This window comes from Sminthopsis crassicaudata, chromosome 3 (assembly GCF_048593235.1).
Source record: "Sminthopsis crassicaudata isolate SCR6 chromosome 3, ASM4859323v1, whole genome shotgun sequence".
NCBI classification, from domain to species: domain Eukaryota; kingdom Metazoa; phylum Chordata; class Mammalia; order Dasyuromorphia; family Dasyuridae; genus Sminthopsis; species Sminthopsis crassicaudata.
This window is the reverse complement of record NC_133619.1, coordinates 279,828,520-279,854,274: the sequence shown is the minus strand read 5'-3', so window position 1 is coordinate 279,854,274 and position 25,755 is coordinate 279,828,520. Positions and strand designations below refer to the sequence as shown.

Here is a 25,755-nt window from a genome sequence, read left to right as displayed (position 1 = left end):
AACACCATTGGAAAACTAAGTCAGAAGGATCTCACCTCAAGCAGAAGTCAAGGTTTGTTCTCTCAATTCTTGCCCAAATACTACTGTCAACCTATAACAATTCAGGATCCCATTCCTCTGAGTAACTTTGAAATAAATTGTATGTAAGTTTGGATTGGTAGAGACTATTGATTGTGATACAGAACCATATTTTTACAGGATCTGAAAGTATTACCTTCAGATGGTGGATTATTGGCTTGATGATCCATCAGACAATCATATCTGAATTCAAAACTCCAAATAATATTGGTGAGAACTAGATAAGGGGTACCTAAATTAAATTAGGTTTAATTGAGGTCTAGTGGAAGGTTTGGGGTACAGAGAGTCAAATAGAGCTCCCTTGCAAGGGGATTTTGGATTCAGTGCAAGGATACAGAGTTAAATGAGGTCTAGTAGTGGTGCAAGAGTCCTCTGTAAAGGAATTTACAGACCGGAAAACCTAGATTGATAAAAGAGATTTATCATGGGGTTTGGAAGTAAGGCTAAAAGGTAGGAAGACACCAGAGCCAGGGCTGGCACCGGGTGGGCAGAAATCCTTGACATGGCCAGTGTAAGGATACCAAGTTTGGGAGCTCTGCAAAGAGAGAGCTCCAGTTTGGCTCTTTTATAATGAGAGATTTAGTTAAAGAGACCTGTGGATAGTATCCCAAGTTGGCTCAGATACAGTGGGAGCTGGGACAGGCCCAGATCTCCTATTGGAATTCAAAAGGATGCTTTTGACAGGATTTGTGAATCAAAGGTCCTAGCTTCTTGAATTGTTAATGCATCAGCTGGGAGGGGCTGGGAATCAGAAAGGAATAAATCACTCTGAAAGGATTAGTTTCTTAAAGAGAGCACAACCCACATCAATATCAGCTACACTCTCTAGGGATTTTATCTCAAATAACAAATCTCACTAATCAAAGCTTCAGATGAATTTAGTTCTAAAGGATCACATATCATAAATATTAATTATAATCTTAAATGATAAAAGTAAGAAATTTATCCTAGAAAATTCAGAGCTTTTCTTCATATCTGAGCAAATGGGTTTTAAATTCAACATTACACAAATCATTTTACTTTAAGATGCTCAATAACTAATCTATAGTGAAACATGTTCAGATATTAACTATGTTAAAAGGGCAAAGACATAGACCACTGTTCTCAGAATCTCCCTAAACAATGGGAACTGCTTTAAAATGACTCAATACAACAATTAAAACTGGCATAGAATATAGAATATACTATCCTAATTTAATGTTAAAGAACCCTATCAGAATTAACATTAATAATTTCTTCATACTAAAAAATGTCAATTCATCTTCTTCTAATCTAGGAGTCTCTGTAAACTTTTCTGGAACTATAAATAGCAAGTACAGCACCAACATTGTTAAAATTCCTCTAAGCCCAATTAATCTATCCTCCCACCAAAACATTTCTAATTGCAAAGGCAATTTTAAAGGTTATAAATTTTTCTTAACAAATAATTCTTAAGGTGCCTCCACAGGTCCTTTAACCCTGGTGTTCTCAGCCTTCAGACTGCAGTCTCAGTAATCTATAAGGTAAGGTCCTTCCCACTCTACTTCTTCCAAGACTTAGTAAGCACCCACTCTCCTGGAATGACAAATTCCAAAAGTGTTTTTTAGGCTATTTATCCATTATTTCAAAAGAGGATTTTTCCTTTTCTCCTCCCAAATAAAAAAAAAATAGAAATCTCATATGGGGAAAATCACAGATCACTTCTGGGGACAGCTCTAATTTTTTAACAAAGCAATAGGCAAACATTTGATCTATGGCAATGTAGTCTCTAACATCAATTTGATAATGTTTCCAAAAAAATGTGATTTATTTTTACACTTTTCCTGATGAGGCCAGATGCCCAAATGTATGAAATTAGTATTGAATTTACAATCCCTCCTCATTATTTCCTATGAAACCCTAAGAAGTAAAATATGATCCTGTATCAGAAACAATAGTCTCTACCAATCCAAACTTACATACAATTTGTTCCAAAGTTATTTTAATAACTCTTCTTAAAGCAGCAGAGCTCAGGTGAAAGCTGAGCCCATCTTATCAAATGGTCCACTATATCTCAGTTTCTCCACTGATGTCATTTCATTAAAACCTAACTTGAATATTTTGGAGATAGGTTCCCTCCCTCTGGAGGGATACCTCCTCATTACCTTCTTATCTTTAGACATATTTTTCTTGTTTCTTTTTTTATTAAAGGAAGAAAGCAAAACAAACCTTAAGATTCAGAATATATGTAATGTAACTGTGGACCAAATTTCACAACATGCATATCATGTATTCAGCAGGACTGAGAAAATATTAAAGCACAACTCATACAATTTTTTTTAAACTTAAAATTAAATCAAATATAGATATAAAGTTCTAGTAGCAATGCTCCAATATTAACACAAAATATTTCTAAAATCACATACCAGAATAAACAAGTTCACAATTTTAGCATGAATTAGTTAATAGAAATTATCTCATACAATTTCAGAATCATAATTCCAATTTAAACACACATAACCCCAAAATTTAAGGTGGCAGAAAACTGCCCTTTCAAGTCCATCTCCAAGTCTTACTTTAGGACCCTGGAGGAGAGGGTCCTTTCTCTGACACCGGTTTCAGGCTGCATGTATGTGCCTAGTGACTAGCCCACCCTCCATACCTGCCATGTCAAAGATGTTGGAGCATCAATGCAAATACCAGAAGAATCCAGGCCAGCGAGGGACACCAGCTTAGCCAAGACAGAATGCACAACCCTCTTCAAGGAAGAGAAGCATGAGAAATGCCAGAGAGGACATTAAATTAAAATAGAGGATTAATTCGATTTAGGAGATAAAACAGCTGAGAAAAATTTGAAATCAATCAGATAAATTGTGTATGATACAGGTATGACAAGAAACTGATGAGGAAAAGGAAGACTCCATACAAGGACTTTTCCTTTGACAAGAAGTGATTAACACCTGGGTGATTGAGATTAGGATTGGGAGAATTCTGTAAAAGGCTCCTATTTCCCTTTGATATTGAAAAACTCTAAGTGGTTTAAGTGTATAAATATGCACCCATTTTCCTTTGGTAAGATTGGGTGAGTCCTCCATCAAAGAAGATAAGATACCGTGAACCTTGGGAAAGTAATAATATAAGCTAATTGGTTCTAAAAACTATCCCAGAAAGATAGCCCTTTGGGAAGAATTGGGATGAAGTATCAAAATGTTTAGATTAAATATTATTGTTTTGTTTGGGGAGGTGCTGCTCTCCCTGGGAGGAATTGTCTTTCCCCAAGGGCTGGGTGTATATTCAAAGGAGCCATCAATACCCAGCTGCTGGGCTCTTAATGCTTCATCTCCAGAATTCCCCTCTTCCCTTCCACTCCAAGGTGGGGCTGAGAATGAGAGTTTGATTGATTTAGAAAAGCAGTTTGTGTTTGTATGTGTGTCTGTGTTTTGTCTTCTGTATTTCAGTTAGTCAGCCAAATTGCTCTCCCTTCAGAAATTTACCTGATTGGAGAGGGGATTCCCATAGTGAGTCCAGAGACCATTGGAGAACTTTCTGAAAAGTATCTGCCCCAGTATTTGGTAAGAGAGAAACCCCTCGTGAATAGGAATTATCCCAGATGAGCTCCCAAAACTATGTGAGACAGCTATGATTCCAACTCAAAATAAAATCAGGGACTCTCAAGGTAGAAAAGCAAAAAGGATTTATTACAATCTCACGAAAAAAGGGCAGATCCTAATAGACAAGGAGTCTTCCTTCAGTAAAGGAGTGCTAGATGAAAACTGCAAAACACAACACTATAGACCCTAACCAGAAGCCCCCCTCTCCAGTTTACTCTGGATGAATATATAATAAATATATGATTGATTATTACTTTTTTTGGACATATTTTATTATTTATGAATATAAAGGTATAAAAGAAGCTAGGTAAATTGTAGAGAGAGGAAAAAAGTAAATAGAGAGGACAGGGTTTCTTTGTTTGAATTTTAGAGTCAAAGCAGTTTTCTCTTCTTTCTATCCCTAGTCAGCTTATTAGGTATATGAAAGAAAAGGTTAATTATTTTATAATTTTTCCAATAGCAAAGAAAGTTCAGATCATGTGATTCCAGTCCTCTTTCTTTCTTCTAGCCTAAAACTGTGGGCTTATAAAGTACTTGGGCATGCTGGTCAGGATTTAGTACTATTCTGACCATGTTGCCTTCTCCATTATTTTCCACAAAAAAATGGAGCCTGGGATGGCAATTATTATTTACCTTATGAGAAAAGAGGAAAGGATATAGAATTCTGACAACACCTATCTTCCAGAGTTTGAGGTGAAGATGAAAAGAATTAAACATCCCTTTCTTTTCTTGGAAGTTAAGAGCTTAATGGGTGATTCCTGTTCCACCTTTAACCAAATAAACCTACAAACTGTCAGAGACTCACAGTTACATATGATTCTACAGAAAATATTACAACAATGATTTTCACTGCATCATCCTCCCGCCTCTATCCCTTCCTCCTCTATAATAATGAACATCTGCCTTAGTTGAAAGATGTATATGTCTTCAAATTCTATGTTGTTACTTAATGTTCTTAAAAAAAGGAAAATGCCAAAGAAAAACAGGTCTATTTTACTGGTAATTTCCAAAGCTGTCAGTATACAAAATGTTTGTCAGCTTTTTATTACACTTTTTGAGGAGTTTCATTTACTGTAAAACTTTTACAAAGCATAATCTACTTGTTTCTTCCACATCAGCACCACTTATTCTCTCCTCTTTCACATTTAACTTCACAACTCTCACTCTAATGAAATTTCTCCAAAGTTATGTGCAATAAATTACTACCATACACAAAGATCTTTTCAAAGTCCTTATCATTTGCATTAGCTTTGATATCTCTAAAGCATTTGACACCAATGATCCTCCTTCATACTTTATCCTTTTTTTGGATTCATAATGACTGCCTTTTCCTGATTCTTCTTTTAATTCTGAGGGACATTCATGTGATGTTCCTAAATGTGTCTCAAGATTCTTTTATGTTCCATAAATGTGAGCAAATCTCGTAATCCTATCTTTAGCCCTTTTCTCTCCAATCTATATACTTTCTTCCTTGAGTCTTCCCTCTCCCCATTATATATAACAGAAACATATTTTACTATAATTTTCACCAAGTGTTATCTATATAGTGATAAGGAAATTCAAAACTATATTCTCAGACAAGATCTAACTGGTCCCACATCTCATCAGCCTGAGCCCTTACAAATCTGATAAGACAGTTCCTTCATGTAACCCATAGATAGGCACAGACTATTAGGATCCATACTAAAGAATGTACAAGTTCTTATTTTATTTATATATCTTATTTTAAGTATAGAATAATACTCCTTTGTACTAAAAACAGAGATTCCCTAAAAGAAAGAAACACAACTCATACCACAGGTTTAAGGTATTGTAGGAGTGAATACTTTGAATGTAAAAGAATACTTTGAATGTAAAATGAGACCTGCTTCCTATTTTTTAATAATCTTGGGTAGGAAGTTGAGATAGTCTGCCTATCATGAAAGAAGGATCATATTCCCTGACTGTTATCAAAGGCCTGAAGTAATTGACTCAAAGGAAGTAATAGTCTATGAAAATAAAGATCTAGCTAGCCACTGTGGGTTTTTTAACTCTGCCATATAACTATGTCTTCCCCAGCTGCTTGTCACCCCTTTCCCAAATCACTACTATATTCTTGGCTTACTTAGTGAAATTTCACTGACTTCTGCATCCTAAAGCTCCAGAGCATTGTAGGAATCATATTGAAAACACCCTAATGGTACAAACCTTCAAATGTCACCCCTATAGCTTCTAATTGCTCCTTCCAGCTTCAATTTCATCCTTCAATGCCAGTCCATCTCCAAATGCATACCATCTTGACCATTTTTTATTATTTTTTAAAAATTTAGTTACTAAAAACTTAAATACAAATAAGAAAAAAAACAAAATAGAAAAAGACAGAAAGAGGATAAAAAACATTTCCATTGCCTAGCAGAATATCAAAGAAAATTAAAAATTTGTAACAATAAATTTACATTTCAAGACAGCATATATAGTAGAAGACATTACATTCATCTCTGTCTATCTTTGCTTCCTTGTAGGTTTTCTTTTGTTCTCTCAAGTGTACTTTTTACTTTATTCTTTTTTTTTTTTTCCTTTTCATCCTCCCCATGTTCTCCAAGCAGGCTATAGTTAAGCATGAATGTGTTTATGTACACACACACACACACACACATATACATAAGCATGCATTTAAAACAATATTAATATGGCTGACATAATATATATGTATATATACATGTATATATATTATATATATGTATATATATATATATATATATATATATTTCTCTGTTTTATTGAATCTTTAAGTTTAATTTTATCTGAGATCAATGAATGCTACTCTTACTTTTTTTTCCTTACAAATTATTTTCCTGATCTCTATTATGCTGTGTATTTCTCTTATTTCCTATCCCTGTTAACTCTTCTACTTTAAGTCCACTGTGTAATTTGTCTTGATCTTACTTAATCTTCCACCTACCTCCCACCCCTCCTCACAGATTCCTCCTTTATCTTCTTCCTCTCAATTCTTTCCTTCTCTGTTCCATTCTAATTAATTTACACACCTTTTCCCACTTCTGAGAATCTAAACACACTTCTTTACTCCACCTTATCCTATTCTCTCCCTCCTTATTTCTTTATAGATTTTTGAGGGTTACATACCCTTCTTGGTGTGTGTGTGTGTGTGTATATATATATGTATGCATGTCTGTATATATGTATGTCTCATTCTCTATATCTCCATTCCCAATGTGAGTAGATTACCAGAATGATTAGCCCACCTCCTCTATCTAATGCCTCTGTGTCACTTCTTTCTTAGCACCTCACAGCATAGTTTAATGACTATTTATACTTTTTCCTAGATGATTTTGTTTTTAAGAGTCAGATCTTTCTGCCCCAGTCTTTCTTTAGGACTACCCAATTACTGATGTAAATCTTAAACATGTGGCACATTTTCATGTATAAAACATAAACAATTTGTCCTCATTGTTCCTTGAAGTTAATCTTTAATATTGGATTTTCTATGTTAAAGTTTTCTATTAAGTTCAGGTTTAAGATAACATCTTGAAAATCTGAGAGTTCATTGAATGTCTTTTTTTTTTCATTCAAAATTAAAATTCATTTTGCTGGCCTAGTTCCTTGGGTTGTTTATATATAATATTATAGGACATGTGGTCTTTTATTGTAGCTACTGATAAATCCTGTACAACTCTGATAGTAGCCCAACATATTTGTTTTTGTTGGTTGTACAGTTTTTTCTTTGATGTGGGGTTTTAGAAGTTTAACAATAATGTTCCTATATGTTTTCCCTAAGGTATAATTTTGTTTTATTTATGGAGGAAATCTGGAGATCTTGAATTTTCTGACGTATTCCACCATTATCTCAGAATCCTTCTATGGATTTTCTTACTAACGTTTCCTTGTAGGATTATTTTGAGGTGGTAAATGATGTATTTTTTTCTATTTCTACTTTACCCTATTCTATCATTTCAGGAAAATTTTCTTGGATTATTTCTAGTATTATTGTGTCAATGTTCTTTTTTTGGTCACAGCATTCAGGCCGGCAGATTCTTATGTTTTGCATTTTCCTTCAAGTGCTGGCAGTCACTGCTTCTGTACTTACTTCCTTTTTACCCAGGGCTGAGTGTTAAGCAGCACAGCTAGACCTAACATTCCATATCAGCAGAGGTTTCCTCACTTTCCCCAGACTCACATCCCTTATTATCTGTGATGTCTGGGAGGTGAAAGTTCCCATGGTTCAGGCTGAGGCTATCTCTGAACTCAACTAACTCCTGGACTCACTCCTTATGGTTTCTGTGCAGGTTGCCTGGAGATGTTTATACTTTACAACTTGCTAAATCTCTGTTCAAGAAGACATCTGTTCTGCCCCAAGCCTTATTTGTTTTTCACTGGTCTATGTTTTCCCTAAGGTATAATTTTGTTTTATTTATGGAGGAAATCTGGAGATCTTGAATTTTCTGACGTATTCCACCATCATCTCAAAATCCTTCTATGGCTTTTCTTACTAATATTTTAAAATTCATTGCATTCACTCATTATTTTCTCTCAAAGCCTATATCTTTAAACTTACCTGTTTCTGTTAATGGTCATTTTCTTAGTCATATAGCCTCTAAACATTGAAATACTGGACTTTTTTTGGTTACTCAAATGACATGGCTCTCACTTATGGTTCATTTGAAATCTTTGTCTCTTTCTAAAGGAAAGCATGAGTGTTGTCTTTCCCCTTTCTGTTCAAATCCCACATGGTCTTTAACAACAACAACAACAAAAAAAAAAGCCAAGAATCCTTCTCTACAACTTAAGAATTTCCCTCAGGTTCTCAGGTCTTGTAACTCTTTTCCCTTTTTCCTGTTGAAGCTTCTCATCTTCCAAACAAGAGTTTGTTAATTCCAGTTACTGAGAATTTAGAACAAACAGCAGGGTCTTCCCAAATAGTTGATGTCTACAGTTTTAGACCTTTCTCTGAATTTCTCTTCCTGGATCAGAAGTTTGGGTTAATTTGTCACAGAATGATTGGCATTCCATGTACCTCTGAGATTTAATTTCTAATTACCAGACTATACTCCAATTAATGGCCATTTGCCCAACAAGAAACCTTGGGAATCAGTCAATAAACATTTAAGTGCCTACTAAATGCGTCTTAAGCACTAAAGATATTAGTTTGAAAACCCTGACTTTCCCCCTCTATACCATTGACAAATAGGCAGTAAAAAGACATTAGCAAGGTACCAAAGAGCAAAGTAGAAGTTTCTTCTACCTGCCTAACTGAAATTTTTTTCTTTACACTATCATATGTAGATAACAGAAGCCCCAAGCCTCTGGGGGGCTTTGAGGCACTCTAACATATTTATATCCTTAATACTCTCCAGTGTCATATATAATAAGCACTTAACAAATTCATCTTGCATGAAATTTAATTGAGTTGATTGTACTTGGAGAGATAAGAATAAAGAAATGAGAATAATTATAAGGTTGAAAATCTAGGAGACTATCGCTGCCCTCAGTGGAATAAAGGAAAGTGATGTGGAAGGATAAGATTTTTGAATGGAGAGGTCATTATGATCTGATACTTCAGTATCTTGCATATAATAGTTATTTAGTGATTAATGAATTTTTGTTGATTAAGCATATTTCCAGTGTTATATATTTTCTCTTTTCTTTTATTCATATAATGTGAAATAAAGTTTGCAACCTTACTTATTCAGTCCTTGGTTATTTTTCTCAGGCTCTAAGGTAATCAGCTCTAAGGTAATCCACAATATGCAAATACAAAAATGTTTATTAATCATCTTTAAAACAAAAATATGTCTTTGCACACTATAAAGGTCTTATAAAAACTTTTATAAGTAGTAGTATATAAAATTTAATAACAGAATTTAGCAGAAGTTTAAAAAGTATATAGAATTTTATATGTATATAAATTATATAGAATAAAAAAATACACAAAAGACTAGAATTATTTGTTGGTTTAAGAAGCCTTACATTGTTAAGTATTTTATGTAATTATCTAATTGACCAAATCAAAGTGACATATAATAGCTATTTAAAAAAATAGGTTAAAAGAAAGAAGGTGTTGATTCAAGAGGAATTTTTTGTATTTTTGAAGTCTCTGTGGCTAAATGCTTAGTTTTCTATCAGTAAATATTACAATCTATTTTGTAAAACAAGGGTTAGATAGATATGCACAAAAGGTCATTCTTTATTTTTTTAAAAAGATATTCTTTGCATATTCAGTGATCTCTTTACTTTTCCAATAAACATAAAAATGGTCAAAATATTTAGATTACTTTTCTACCAATATACCCTTTGAGGGAATTAATTTTTATTATATTATTGTTGATTTAAATAATTGAAGTTTTTCCAAAATACTTCCAATTAGTATAAATATTTAATACAAAGAGAGAAGTCCACATAATTCGAATGACTGCATGAACTTATAGAATAAAGGAAATTTTGTATATGAAGGAATTCTTAATTTTATCTATCAATGCAAAATTCTTTCACATAAAATTCTACAGGATGAATGTGATCTAACAAGCAAATACATATAACAAGCAGATTCACTAAAACCTCTACTTTGATAAACTATTCCATTGAAGAATATGCAATAGTTTATTTAAATGACTCTACTGTAGTTGTGCATTGCATGATATTCTCTACAGGAGATGTAGGCAATGCTCCACCAGCTTCTACTAGTCTATATAATTGTTTTAGGACAGGCAAAAACAAATTGATACACAGTGCCATGCCAGATAAAATATTCCAGTTTTGAGTTGACAAGATTTTCCCCTCCTCCTCCTGGAAAGAAGACTGAAAACAATGGTGTACTTATAGCTAAAGTCCATTTCTATAAAAATTATATCACATATACTGAGTACTTTACAAGGTCCTAAAATCTGGTTTTGGCACATATTAAAAACTTTTATGTGAATTTCTTTAGAAATATTAACAAATAAATGTTTTACATATTAAAATTTCTTTTTACATCTTTTTCTAGAATCCAAGTGAATTTATGAAAGAATGCTTTTGGTTTAAGTAAAATAGGTTAAGCCTAGAAAACAAATTTAGGACAATAAATACTTTTTGTCATGTAAAGATTATTGACTTGTTCATCCATAAAGGAACTGGCCTGGGGCCCACCCAGGAAAGTCCCTTCTTTACCTTTTTCCTCCTTTCTCCCCCTTTTCCAACTTAGAGAGTATTATAATATTGATGCCTGGGGATATGCTTTCATTTCTTGAAGGTAATAGTTAATAAAAGAATCTAGGGCTAAGTGGCAATGAATTACTTGATAGTTACTTCTCTTCTGGAATATTAACCACAAATCCAAAGACTTTTATTTTTCAAAATTTATATAAATGTTACAGAAAATAGTCTTGGGAAGAAAAATATGCCTGAGACAAAAAGAAGAATTTTGGGCTCAAGGTGCTGAACTCTGCCAGTCTGGAAATTTCTCTCTTTAAATCTGAAATAAGTGCTTAAATGCTGTGGGCTGAAAATTAATGGCAGATAGGCACCAAGAAAGAACATTTGAAGATGAAGGGAAATGAAGTAAGAAGTGAAGACTGGAATCTCTGGAGGAGCAGGGAATTGGCTAGAAGTTGTGGAGATAATCAGGATGGTGACGAAGTTTGCCTATTGGCAAAAGACTGAGAACAAGTGCCAAATGAAAATAACTGCCAAATGAAAATGGCTGGCAATTCAAGAAAAAATGCTAATGCTTGACTTTACTAATCTTTTCAACTTCCTTCAAAGAGAAATTTTCAAGGATTTTTTCAATGAATTTTATGAATGTTTGGAGGAAATTGAGATGAATATTAGAATGAAGGAAAAGAAATGTGACTCTACTCACCAGGAGTGCTGGTTGTGATTTCATTAAGTGACTTTCCTTTTCCTTTCTCATGAATATTTTTATTAAATGTTCCAATGTCAACAAGAATACATAGTTTGCTAATAAATGAGTCAAATGAATATTTTAAAAGCTAGATAACCGAAGGAATTTCCCATAGCATTCAAATATGAGTGTTAGGGACAAGGGGCAAATGAGCCAAAGAAAATATTAAGCAGTAACTCCATGATAAAAATGAAGCTCTCCTGTCAAAGTCAGGATCTGCTACTGGGATAGCATAAATAATTATAGCCTAGTGACCTAAAGAAGAATGTACGTTAATCAAAACAGACTTAAATATGCATTGAAAGACTGTATTGAATATATTGGCTACCTTTTTTATTGCCTGTTCATTATTTCTGGCCTAATGGATCTGATGGACTGAGTAAATTACAGGATATTTATAGAGAATTTTTTTCATATTAGATTTATTTATTTTTTTAATTAATTTATTTATTTTTATTATATATATATATATATATATATATATATTTTATAATATTATCCCTTGTATTCATTTTTCCAAATTATCCCCCCCTCCCTCTATTCCCTCCCCCCCATGACAGGCAATCCCATACATTTTACATGTGTTACAATATAGTCTAGGTACAATACATGTGTGTGAATATCATTTTCTTGTTGCACAATAAACATTAGAATACGAAGGTACATGCAACCTGGGCAGACAGATATTAGTGCTAACAATTTACATTCACTTCCCAGTGTTACTTCTCTGGGTGTAGTTATTTCTGTCCATCATTGATCAACTGGAAGTGAGTTGGCTCTTCTTTATGTTGAAAATTTCCACTTCCATCAGAATACATCCTCATACAGTATTGTTGTTGAAGTGTACAGTGATCTTCTGGTTCTGCTCATTTCACTCAGCATCAGTTGATTTAAGTCTCTCCAGGCCTCTCTGTATTCCTCCTGCTGGTCATTTCTTACAGAGCAATAATATTCCATAACCTTTATATACCATAATTTACCCAACCATTCTCCAACTGATGGACATCCATTCATCTTCCAGTTTCTAGCTACAACAAAAAGAGCTGCCACAAACATTTTGGCACATATATGTCTCTTTCCACTCTTTAGTATTTCTTTGGGATATAATCCCAGTAGTAGCACTGCTGGGTCAAAGGGTATGCACAGTTTGATAACTTTTTGGGCATAATTCCAGATTGCTCTCCAGAATGGCTGGATTCTTTCGCAATTCCACCAGCAATGTATTAGTGTCCCAGTTTCCCCACATCCCCTCCAACATTCATCATTATTTGTTCCTGTCATCTTAGCCAATCTGACAGGTATGTAATGGTATCTCAGAGTTGTCTTAATTTGCATTTCTCTGATCAGTAGTGATTTGGAACACTCTTTCATGTGAGTGGATATAGTTTCAATTTCTTCCTCTGAGAATTGTCTGTTCATATCCTTTGACCATTTATCAATTGGAGAATGGTTCGGTTTCTTATAAATTAGGGTCAGTTCTCTATATATTTTGGAAATGAGACCTTTGTCAAAACCTTTGTTTTTAAAAATATTTTCCCAATTTGTTACTTCCCTTCTAATCTTGTTTGCATTAGTATTATTTGTACAGAAACTTTTTAGTTTGATGTAATCAAAATCTTCTATTTTGTGATCAATAATGATCTCTAGTTCTCCTCTGGTCATAAATTCCTTCCTCCTCCACAAGTCTGAGAGGTAGATTATCCTCTGTTCCTCTAATCTATTTATTATCTCCCTCTTTATGCCTAAATCATGGACCCATTTTGATCTTGGTATATGGTGTTAAGTGTGGATCCATATCTAATTTCTGCCATACTAATTTCCAGTTTTCCCAACAGTTTTTTCCGAATAATGAATTTTTATCCCTAATGTTGGTATCTTTGGGTTTGTCAAAGATTAGGTTGCTATATATGTATCCTTTTTTGTCCTTTGTATCTAATCTGTTCCACTGATCTACCGGTCTATTTCTTAGCCAATACCAAATGGTTTTGGTGACTGCTGCTATATAATATAGCTTTAGATCAGGTACACTTAGACCACCTTCCTCTGAGTTTTTTTTCATTAGTTCCCTTGCAATTCTCGACCTTTTATTCTTCCATATGAATTTTGTTGTTATTTTTTCTAGGTCATTGAAATAGTTTCTTGGGAGTCTGATTGGTATAGCACTAAATAAATAGATTAGTTTGGGGAGTATTGTCATCTTTATTATATTCGCTCGGCCTATCCAAGAGCACTGAATGTCTTTCCAATTATTTAAATCTGATTTTATTTTTGTGGCAAGTGTTTTGTAATTTTTCTCATATAATTCCTGACTTTTCTTTGGTAGATGGATTCCCAAATACTTTATACTCTCAACATTTGTTTGGAATGGAATTTCTCTTTGTATCTCTTGCTGTTGCATTTTGTTAGTGATATATAAAAATGCCGAGGATTTATGTGGATTTATTTTGTATCCTGCCACTTTGCTGAAATTTTGAATTATTTCTAGTAGCTTTTTAGCAGAGTCTTTGGGGTTCTCTAAGTATACCATCATGTCATCTGCAAAAAGTGATAGTTTAATTTCCTCATTTCCTACTCTAATTCCTTGAATCTCTTTCTCGGCTCTTATTGCCGAGGCTAGCGTTTCTAGTACTATATTGAATAGTAATGGTGATAGTGGGCAACCTTGTTTCACTCCTGATCTTACTGGAAAAGGTTGTAGTTTATTTCTATTGCATATTATGCTTACTGAAGGTCTTAAATATATGCTCCTGATTATTCTAAGGAATAGTCCATTTATTCCTATACTCTCAAGAGTTTTTAGTAGGAATGGATGTTGGATTTTGTCAAATGCTTTTTCTGCATCTATTGAGATGATCATATGGTTCTTATTAATTTGATTATTAATATGGTCAGTTATATTAATAGTTTTCCTAATATTAAACCAGCCCTGCATTCCTGGAATAAATCCTACTTGATCATAGTGTATTATCCTGGAGATGATTTTCTGAAGTCTTTTTGCTAATATCTTATTTAAGATTTTAGCATCAATATTCATTAAGGAGATTGGTCTATAATTTTCTTTCTCAGTTTTCGATCTACCTGGTTTAGGTATCAGTACCATGTCTGTGTCATAAAAGGAGTTTGGTAGGACTCCTTCATCCTCTATTTTTTCAAATAATTTATATAACATTGGGGCTAATTGTTCTTTAAATGTTTGGTAGAATTCACATGTGAATCCATCTGGCCCTGGGGATTTTTTCCTGGGAGTTGATTAATAGCTTGTTCTATTTCTTTTTCTGAAATGGGACTATTTAAGCAATTTATCTCCTCCTCTGTTAATCTAGGGAGCCTATATTTTTGGAGGAAGTCATCCATTTCACTTAAGTTATCAAATTTATTGGCATAAAGTTGGGCAAAGTAACTCCTTATTATTTCTCTAATTTCCTCTTCATTGGTGGAAAGATCCCCCTTTTCATTTGTAAGACTATCAATTTGATTTTCCTCTTTCTTTTTTTTGATCAAATTTACCAAAGGTTTATCTATTTTATTGGCTTTTTCATAAAACCAACTCTTGGTTTTATTTATTAATTCAATAGTTTTTTTTACTTTCAATATTATTGATTTCTCCTTTTAATTTTTGTATTTCAAGTTTAATTTTTGGTTGGGGGATATTAGATTTATTCAAATAGAACTATGATTTCACCAATGTGAGTGTTCTCCTCTGACTGATTTTAAAATCACATGCTTTCCCATTCTTTTTATCTTCCTTTCTGTTGTTATTGTTATTTTCTTAATCTGATGTAAGGGAGAGGAAAGAGTCAAAAAAAAATGTCAGGGACTATGATCAAAGGAAACAGGAGGAATAATGGTGCTACAAACATTTAACACATTAAGTCTTAGTTATTTATATAAATGTCATCTCTCTTTAGACTCTATGCTGCTCCCAGGATGGTTTTATAGCTTCCATCTTCCTCTGAATAAAGCAGATTATCTCACAGGAAATAACTACTTAATAAATGCTTATTAAATTGGATTGATCTGAAATCTGGTGTGATTTCTTCTAAATCATATTTATGTCAAAAAAGAGAGAGAAATGGTAATGATATGCATTCTATCTATTTACTTCTCAAGGTCAGGCAGATAATTAGACAACATATTCAAGGAGCATTTCAATCTGCAATTGAAAGATACTAGAGACAAAGAATTAAAATCTTTTCAGAAATTTATGTAAAGTATAGGTATTACTCTTGGCCCACATCATTCTCTCCTTAACCTGCCCAAAACACTCTGTGATCAGAAAGACCAGGTTTAATCCCAAGTGCTGATACCAAAGGTCTCTTTGTGAGAATATCCCCAATCTGTAGTTTTACTCCAAAGAAATCTTCAAAATAAAACTCAGATATAACTAGATACAAATTTTCCCTGTATGTGGGTATTGAGGTTTCCCACAAAAATACATTTGGTGTGAGATAAGGAGCAGACTTTCTTTCAGCTCTATGGAAAATTCACAAGGAAATAAGAACTAGCAAGAATCAATAACAGAGAGAGAGAGAGAGAGAGAGAGAGAGAGAGAGAGAGAGAGAGAGAGAGAGAGAGAGAGAGAGAGAGAAAGCACTCAAAAAGCCTCCAGGAAAACCTTCCTAAAAGGTAACAGAGGTTTGGCTTTGAGATCAGTTCATCCTTTTATCGTTCTGTTAAGTCTTTCTTTCACACAAATTTTTATACAGTCAGTGAAATATTTGGAGACTTAACTTGAAGTTGATATTCATCATGGAAAATGAGCATACTTTGAAATTTTACAAACAAGAAAACTTCCCACTCTGACTAATTTTATCAACATCCCAATACAATTAACTATTAATTAGAAGACTGAATCAGGAGTTATTGGCTTCCTTCTCCAAAGAATATATTATATAAAGAAATTTTGTTAGATCTTTTAAAAATGAGAAAAAGTAAAAGAACTTAAAGGTAACAAAATATTTATAGCAGCTTTTCTAAATTAAAATCTCAGGTACTAATCCTTCTAAAGACCAGTTATTCTTTCTTTTTTCCTTTCTTTCTTCCTTCCTTCCTTCTCCCCAAGGAATCAATGAGGTCATTTATCTACCACCATGAGAGGTGTTCTTCCAGCAGAGATCTATGCTCTACAATTTCAGTGAATTGTTTTGGAGTTTACCTAATTAATTCCTTTTTGTGTAGAATATTAATTTATATTTTACAGGATGAGTTTGAGTCATGGCTATAACTAGATATTTGAAAGATCTGGCCACCTCTAACATACGATTCTGAGAAAGTTCTATCTAACTTTTTGGTGCACTAGGCAACTTTTTTAGACTCTAAGATAAAAAAAGGTATTGACCTATGTTAGTAGAATATATGCACATCTGCATTAGTTTCATCTTGATTTATTTCTTTCTTTGTTAAAAAGCTTAGCAACAGATTAATCTGAACATTTTTTAAAATAACAAGCCACTTTGGCCTTAGTTTTGTTTTTGTCCCCTCTTTCTCTTCCAAATTATTTATATGTTAGGGTGGCTAAACAAAAATTCATGACTCATAGCCTACAAATTAAATGTCTGCCATCATTATAACAAAAAAAAAAAAAAAAAAAAAAAAAAAAAAACAGGCACTGCTGGGATGTAGCATGGTTTATGCCTTTATTTATTGAGTTAGCAAAAACCTGTCATTAAGATAGTCATTTGTTAAATATGTTAGGCCATGAAACATGTTAAAAAGTATAAGAATACTAAATTTTTAAATCACTATGTTAATGGTTAATCTTAATAAATCTTCAGAACAGATAAGGCTAATTCTGCATAAGTCACAATAATGAAGTAAATTCCAATCACTCTTCCAAAGGAAATCTATATTATTATATTTTTTCTCCTTAAATGATGTTATAATAAAAAATAATAGCTATATTTAAGGTAATAAACTGATTTGTGATATAAGGCAATTTTTAGAGAGCAAAAACTCATTTTTTTTTCTTTAGAATTAATGCTTTGTTATTGTCTAATAAAATAAAGTTATTTACTGAGTTTGATTTTTATGAGGGCTCCAAGGTCCAGATGGAGTCTCAAAAATGACAAAAAAATTAATTTTCAAAGATATAAAAACCAGATTATCATAAGTAAATGACTACAGATGCAAAGACATAAAAAAGTATAAGCCTAGATTCTTCTTGTTGAGTTATGATTACAGGTGGGATCAGAGTAGTACTTTGCAACTTTCAATTACTAAGCAATTAAAAGAGACTAAAGTTGAATGGAAACCAGGCTTTTCATTGAGGCAGACAAGGTATGTATCAAGAGTGATGACCTCCTTCTTTCCCATTATTTCCTCTCAGGAACACTCCACAACTTCCATACTACTTTCTATGCTTCTTCAATACTCAAAAAATTTCCTTTCCAAAGGATCTAATTCTGAATCACAAATCAAGAAGAATTAGATGTCAAGGAGAAGAGAAGTAACAAATTTCACATCTCCTTCATTTCTTTTCAACAGCGAAACCTAGTTTCATTATATCATGATATCGCTAGATTTACAAATATTCATTGCTCCTTTTCACTACCACATCTCTGCTCCCTAATGGCACAAGGAATTAATTAAAAACCAGAAATTAATTACATTTATATATGAAAGATACCTTAGAGGTCATAGAAAGGTCTTCTTTAATAAAGTTATCATATTAAAATTATCATATCTAAGAGGTCATAAAGTTCTGTTTATGTGATTCCATGATTAACATACAGCATATAGCTGATTTTATTAGTGATTTCAGTTTCACTTTTGAGTTCACAGACATGTTTCATGCTAAGGGTAGTAGAGGAAAAAAAAATAATTGTGCTACTCATAATGTCCAAGCTTGAAGAGAGTCAACCAGCTGCCTCGAAATATCAAAACTGCCAATTCCATCAATAATCAAAGTCTCAGAGTTAAACATCAATTTGTCTCTACTATGCTCCCATGCTCTAAGATCCCTAAGGATCTCAATTGGTGCAAGAATCAAACATCACTGATAGATTATTTCAAGCTATTGTGTCCTCTATCATCTCCAACACCATCTAATTTTGAAGGACAAAGTATTGGAAGTGATATTGAGACCTAGTTATTCTTGACATCTTCTGACAGTAGCAATTGAAGTTCTGGCAACATCTCCCTTGGTTCCAAGAGGGCAGTCAAAATACAGAGATTATAGCAATATAATATTATGGCAATACTTCTCGCATTGCTATCTGACAGAATGGAGAGTAAGATTCAGTTTTTAAATGTTTTAGTTTTAAGAATTTTATTTATAATAAAGTGGACTACTTTATAATAAAGTAGACAGTATTTACAATAAAGTAGATTTCATGTGTTATGATGAAGTAGATATTGTCTGAAATCAATGGTTATTTTTTAATTGAGATGCTAGTGCAAAAAGTCCAATTATAGAGAATTATTACTGAGAAAATGTTTTGCATGTTATCAATTTTATTTTACATGCTTCATTTTATGGATTATTTCATTGTTCCTATGTTCAGAAAAGTCCATATTTTCAGGATTACTATTTTGTTATAAAAAATTGTATGCAGAAAACTGTATTTTCTGCAATCTCTAATAAAAATTTATAATTTTTGGTGGTTGAATGACCCTAACCCATTATTTTTCATAGGTTTAAAGTATCTAAATTAATATTTTTTTGTTCTGAAAAAATAATGTTATAAAGATAAGAAAACTTTTTCTTATCTTTTGATTCTAATTCAAATGATTTTTAGAGTAGGCACTTATTTTCAAAGGGATGTTTTGTTTCTGGCTTCTGACACTCTCTACTCAGATGACCAACTATCACATTAACACCACCTTCCATATCTGTAAAAAGTATGATGATCAGGTAACAAAAAAGCTTCATTGTTGTCTTTTTAAAGTATTACCAGTTAGGCAAGAAATATTTATCAAACCTTTATTTTGTATTGTGATATGTATTGATTATTGACTGATTAAGGATTAAGAATTATAGTTAATAGAATCAATACTGATGGATTTAAATTTACTTGACATTATTTGAATAGACCCCAATAGTAGAGATTGTAAGAGTTTAAGATTCTCTAAATTCAAGGATTACAATCTGGCCCTGTATCATGAGGTAGAAAAGGAAGATGAGTGGAAGATGAGGCAATCCGGGTGTAAAGGGCTAGAACTGAGCAAATGCACTTAGATAATGGAGCACGTAAGACTAATTGCCATTTGGACGGTTCTCTATTAGCTTGGTTGAAGGCTGACCCTCCCCAACTATTCTGTGCTGGCTTGATTGGTGGGACAAAGAGGGAAGTGACATGTGTGGGGAGAGTAGGAGAAGGAAATTGAGGCTTTCTCTCTCATGGTGGTTGAGAGGAGGGTGGTGTGGAGATTACTAGATCTAATCCCCTGACAGTGACCTCAAGAGACCAAGAATAAAGACTTTTGGTGATCCTGACTCTGGCTGATTTCTGGGAAGACAGAGTTCCAGCAATCCGGTCAGGAAATATTTTGCCTATCACTGGGTCCTGATGTTAAGTAGTATCTGGCACAGAATTTTCCACAAGTTTTGTTCAACTCAGTATTTTCTTAATTGCTATAGATTCTAGAGACTCCTCTTGCAAGTCAGAATGAATTAGCAAACTATAACTCAACCCTTCACTTCTGCTGTAAAACAATCAAGTCAGTTTGCATCATTTACATTCAATAACCAACTTTATAAAAAGCTACCCCGACTGTCAAATTCATTTTTGGCTAGTGAAAAGCTATTAAGCTTCTTCTACTTTTTAAATGACAACTGCTAAACTTTCTAAGAAGTTAGTCATACCTAAAATCTTATGCCTCAGTTTTTCTTTATTGCAGATTTTTATCACAGTGTAAGACATTATGACAAGCACTGGGGATACAATGAAAGGCAAAAGACAATTTCTCACAGAATTATGAGGGAGATAACATACAAACAATTAACAATCACTGTTCTTCATTATTGCACAAAAAGTCAAAATCAAAAGGACTATCCCTAATCCAACCTAGACCTGTCTTCTCTACAAAACACATGTTTTATCTTTAAATACTCAATGGGGAGAACCCCACTCCCTCCAAAGACTTCCCAATGTACTCTGGAATAGCTATAATTGCTAAGAAATGTTTTTTTCTTAAATTGAAGCTCAAACTGCTTCTTGATAAATTCTATCAATTATGATTAATTATTCATCTTTTAAAATCCAGCCTTCTAATTATTAGACAATTGCTATTATACACACACACACACACACACACACACACACACACACACACACACACACAAAAAAAAAAAAAAAAAACTTATTTCCTCAAGGCTAAGCAACCTCAGTTCCTAAAAATACATGATATTGACCCATACTAATAATCCCAACTATTCTCCTGAGTATTTTCTCTAAATTATGAATGTCTGTTTTAAACTGACACCCAGAGCTCAACACAATATTCAAGATGTGACCTGAGTCTGTGAAAAACAATTCTAATAAGGAATAAAAAAATGTAACTCCTATAAAAAGGTAGATGTGGATGCATAGGAAACTCACTCCCCAACTCAGAATTAAAAATACATATAAAGAAAGCAAATCAATTGAGAAGGCAAGTTCAATTAACACAAAATAAAAGCATGGCAAGATCCTTAAAATATACTCAAAAATGATATAAGACTAGTAAGGGAAAGTAAGGACAACAATTTTTATAGCTAGCCTCTCAAATACTGTTGTATATTTGAAATATCATTAATTTGACATTTTCCTTACCAATCAATTTGAGCTTTCCTATTCATGATCTAAAAATTTTTGTGATACCTTGCACCCATAACCTGTTTTGCCACTTCTGACTGCCACTGAGAAAGTGAAAGGGAACTGAGGAGTTTTAGTAATTTTTTATGTATCACAGATTTCAATGGAGAAGGGGAAAATGCTTGCTACTAGTGGCCTGCCTGATAGTGATGAACTTCTCCATATTTAGCTAAACTAATTCCAGAACCATACTGAAAGTCTTTCCAGAATAGTAAAATATAATAGAGCATATAGAATGACAGAGCCTTGGAGAACCTAAGGTCATCTCAATACATGATGAGGTGTCAGAATAAACTTTGGGAGAATTTATTTTTATGCTTTATTAGAAAAGAAAGGAAGACCAAAGAGGGAACAGAACATTTGTTGGAGATATATGGAAATGAATATTGTAATAGTGAGAAGTATATATATATATATATATATATATATATATATATATATGTATGTATTCAATTATTATTTATTTCTATTTCATATGCTTAGGAGAATGACTTTTTGCACTGGAAATAACAAAACAAGGGAATTAATTTGAAAAATAATTAATGAATAGTAAAAGAGTACCTAATTGCCCTTGATTAATCAGATTATACATCAGATCATATATAACTAAAATCTTGGGTCTGAAATAATTAGCAACAATGATTGTTGAAACACTGTCTATAATATCTAAATGATCATTGAAAGTAGGAGTTTTAACAAATTAGAGACAAGAAAATGTCCTATTTTGAGAGACAGACAGACAGAGACATCGAGACACAGGGTCAGAGACAGAGAGAGAGAGAGAGAGAGAGAGAGAGAGAGAGAGAGAGAGAGAGAGAGAGAGAATCTGCAAAGCCAGAGAAATTTACTCTGATTTCTGGAAAAAAATTCTATTAAGTGATTTATGGTAGGAGCAACATCCATTATGACTAGAAAATCTCTGACAGATTTTTTTCTGGAGGTATTTTGTTTGTTCACTGGCTTGGTTTTGTTTTGTTTCCCTCCCCCCCCCAAATTCAATGAAACAACTTTTCAGATTTAATTGGGCCAAGAGACTAATATTCCAGGTATTGATGTGTTTTACTTGTTGATAAAGCATAAAAATCCCAACATAAATTCCTGCTGTCATGCAAGTCAGCACACCTGAACAGATGTATCCCTGAACTGAGATGAAAGGAGTTATGTCCAGATGAACCAGAACAGTATTTTTGTTAGTCTTTCTTTTTTTTTTAATTTATTTTTTATTAATTTTATAATTATAACATTTTTGACAGTACATATGCATAGGTAATTTTTTTTTTACAACATTATCTCTCGTACTTTCTATTCTGAATTTTTCCCATCCTTCCCTCCACCCCTTCCCCTAGATGGCAGACATTCCCATAAATATTAAATATCTTATAGTATATCCTAGGTACAATATATATGTGCAGAACCGAATTTGTTGTTGTTGTTGTTGCAAAGGAAAAATTGTATTTGGAAGGTAAAAATAATCTGGGAAGAAAAACAAACAAACAAAAAAATGCTCACAGTTTACACTCATTTCCCAGTGTTTCCTTTTCTGGGTGTAGTTGATTCTGTCCATCATTGGTCAATTGAAATTGGATTAGCTGTTCTCTATGTTGAAGATATCCACTTCCATCAGAATACATCCTCATACAGTATCATTGTTGAAGTGTATAATGATCTCCTAGTTCTACTCGTTTAACTCAGCATCAGTTGATGTAAGTCTTTCCAAGCCTCTCTGTATTCCTCCTGTTGGTCATTTCTTACAGAGCAATAATAGTCCGTAACATTCATATACTATAATTTACCCAACCATTCTCCAATTGATGGACATCCATTCATTTTCCAGTTTCTAGCCATTACAAAAAGGGCTGCCACAAACATTTTGGCACATACAGATCCCTTTCCCTTCTTTAGTATTTCCTTGGGATATAAGCCCAGTAGTTGCATATTTTGACAACTTTTTGGGCATAATTCCAGATTGCTCTCCAGAATGGTTGGATTCTTTAACATTTGTTAGTCTTTCAATGGCTATGTGAACTTCCTCTTATAATACCATAGTTTTTACAATTTTCATTTCATTTTTACCTAAAGTCTAAATCACTGAATTGGATAATCAAGAGAAGGAAAACAAGGAGAATGACATGACACCTTCCTTCCTAAATTTCAATTTGTTTATTATGTACTCCATTAAATAATAAAAGGCCCTCTCCTCTAACACCCAAGGAGTTTGGGGTCTCCACTTTGAAGACCATTATCTTAAGTCAAAATGTCCCAGTACATAAGCAATTGGTTCTTCTGAGACTTGGACAATTCCCCAATGAAGTATTAATCCACTTCTTTAGAAAATATTCCAAATATGGTGAGGAAATGAAATATGTACAACCATACTAATGTCTTATCTTTGATGAATATCCTTTCTATGTTGTAATTAAGTAAAATATTACATAATCAAGTTTCTTATATTATTCTAGTCCCATTGTACCAATCTTAGTAACGCCTGGCTTAGAGAACAATATCATTTAAAGGAATAACTGGTAAATCTTTAGAAAGAGAAGAATTACAAAAATTAGTCCAGCTTTATCAGAAACAGATCATGTCTGACTCACTTATTTCCTTTTAGAATTTCATAAACATAGTTTACCTTGATTTTAGTAAAATATTAGACAAATGTTTATCTTGTAGAGAGTATGGAAAGGTATGATGTTGTAGAGAATATGGAGATGTAAAAAAAAATAATACAATTAGACTCAGAGCTGGTGGAGTAAACATATTCAAATAGTAATTGTTAACATGTCACTATTAATGAGGCTGGAGATATCCAACAGAACACTCCAGGTATGGTACTTAACCTTGTGAATTTTTCCACAATAGTCATGGTTAAACAAATAGATGACATTCATTATACTGTAGATGACACAAAGCTGGTAGAAATAGCTAACACTTGTTGGAAGAATCAAGAAATCTTGAGCATCAGGGAGGAAGAAAGATTGAGGGGGAGAAAATAAGGATGGGATGCATGATGGGGGGAGGTTAAATAATAGCAAGGCAAGTTAAGGAAGTTGAGGAGTATAATTAAAGTAGAAGAGTTATCAGGGGTAGGAAATAAGAGATATACACAAACACTAACAAGGATCAGGAGCAGAATTTATTAGAAAAAAAAAAGTAGTATTACTTGATCTCAGACAAAGTCAAATTTACAGATTCAATTAAGATAGAAAGCTATATTATATATCAGTGTTATATTACTCCTTTATTATTATTATATTACTACTGCTTTATTATATTATTATCATTAATATTATTATATTATTAATTAATACTATATTAATATTGCTCTAGCCACATGTTTACATATGGGCAAAAACTTAATATATGTGGGTATGTATGCATGTAGATATATGTATGTGTGGATAGGTGGGTGTGGGTGCAAATATGTGTGTGTCTGTATTGTATATATAAAGTATATATTTATAGAATATATACATATTTATGGTATATATGTATATATATACATATGTATATATATATATATATATATGCATATTACACACACATATAATCATACATACCTGTGCTTAACTGTAGCCTGCTTGGGGGAGTTGTAGGAGATGAAAAGGGAAAAAAAGTATAAAGTGAACACAAAAGAACAAAAGAATAACCTACAAGGAAACAACTAAAAGATGGACAATCATGAATATAATCTTTACTATTATTATATGTGCTTTCTTGAAATGGAAATTTATTGTTACATATTTTGAACACTCCTTGATGTTCTGCAGGGCACATGATAATGTTTTATCTTATTTTTTCTTTTTTTTTTAAATTGTCCTTTTCTAACTTTCTTTTTCTATTTTATTTTTTTTCTTATTTTTATTTAGTTTTAAATAAATAAATGTTTTTCTAAAACTTGAGCATAAGGCTAAAACCTAATGAGATGGAACTTAATATAGTTAAATTTCAACTGTTACTTCAGAAAATAAAACAAATTCATTAGCACAGTTTAGGGAGACAGCTGTATATCTTAAGACTTTGTGATTTTATTGATCTACAATCATTATATGGGTTAGCAGTGTGGTGTGGTAACCAAAAAACTAATGACATATAGGGTTGAGTTGAAAAAAAATTTAAGGAACAAGAAGGTGATAGTACTATTACATACATTCTGTCCTCATCAGACCTCATCTGGCGTATTATATTCAATTGCAGATTTCACAGTTTTAAAAGGTCCTTAACAAGCTAGAGAGGGACTAGATGAAAGCAGCAAGCAAAGTGAAGAACCTAGAGTCTCTATCTTGTGAAGGTTGTTTAAAGGTTTAAGTGTAAGAGAAGATACAATAGCTTTGTTAAAGCATTTGAAGAACTGTCAAATGGAAAAGATTCAGATGTACTCTTTATGTCCCCAAAGGGAAGAACCAGGATGCAAGCTTCATACTTTGCTTATAACCTGAGT

General features: G+C 32.9%; 1 protein-coding gene across 1 annotated transcript in view; it reads right to left on the bottom strand.

Annotated features, from left to right (window-relative positions):
* CFAP47 (cilia and flagella associated protein 47) overlaps positions 1–25,755 on the bottom strand; it is a 781,966-nt gene that overhangs the window by 208,477 nt on the left and 547,734 nt on the right. The window lies entirely within an intron of this gene.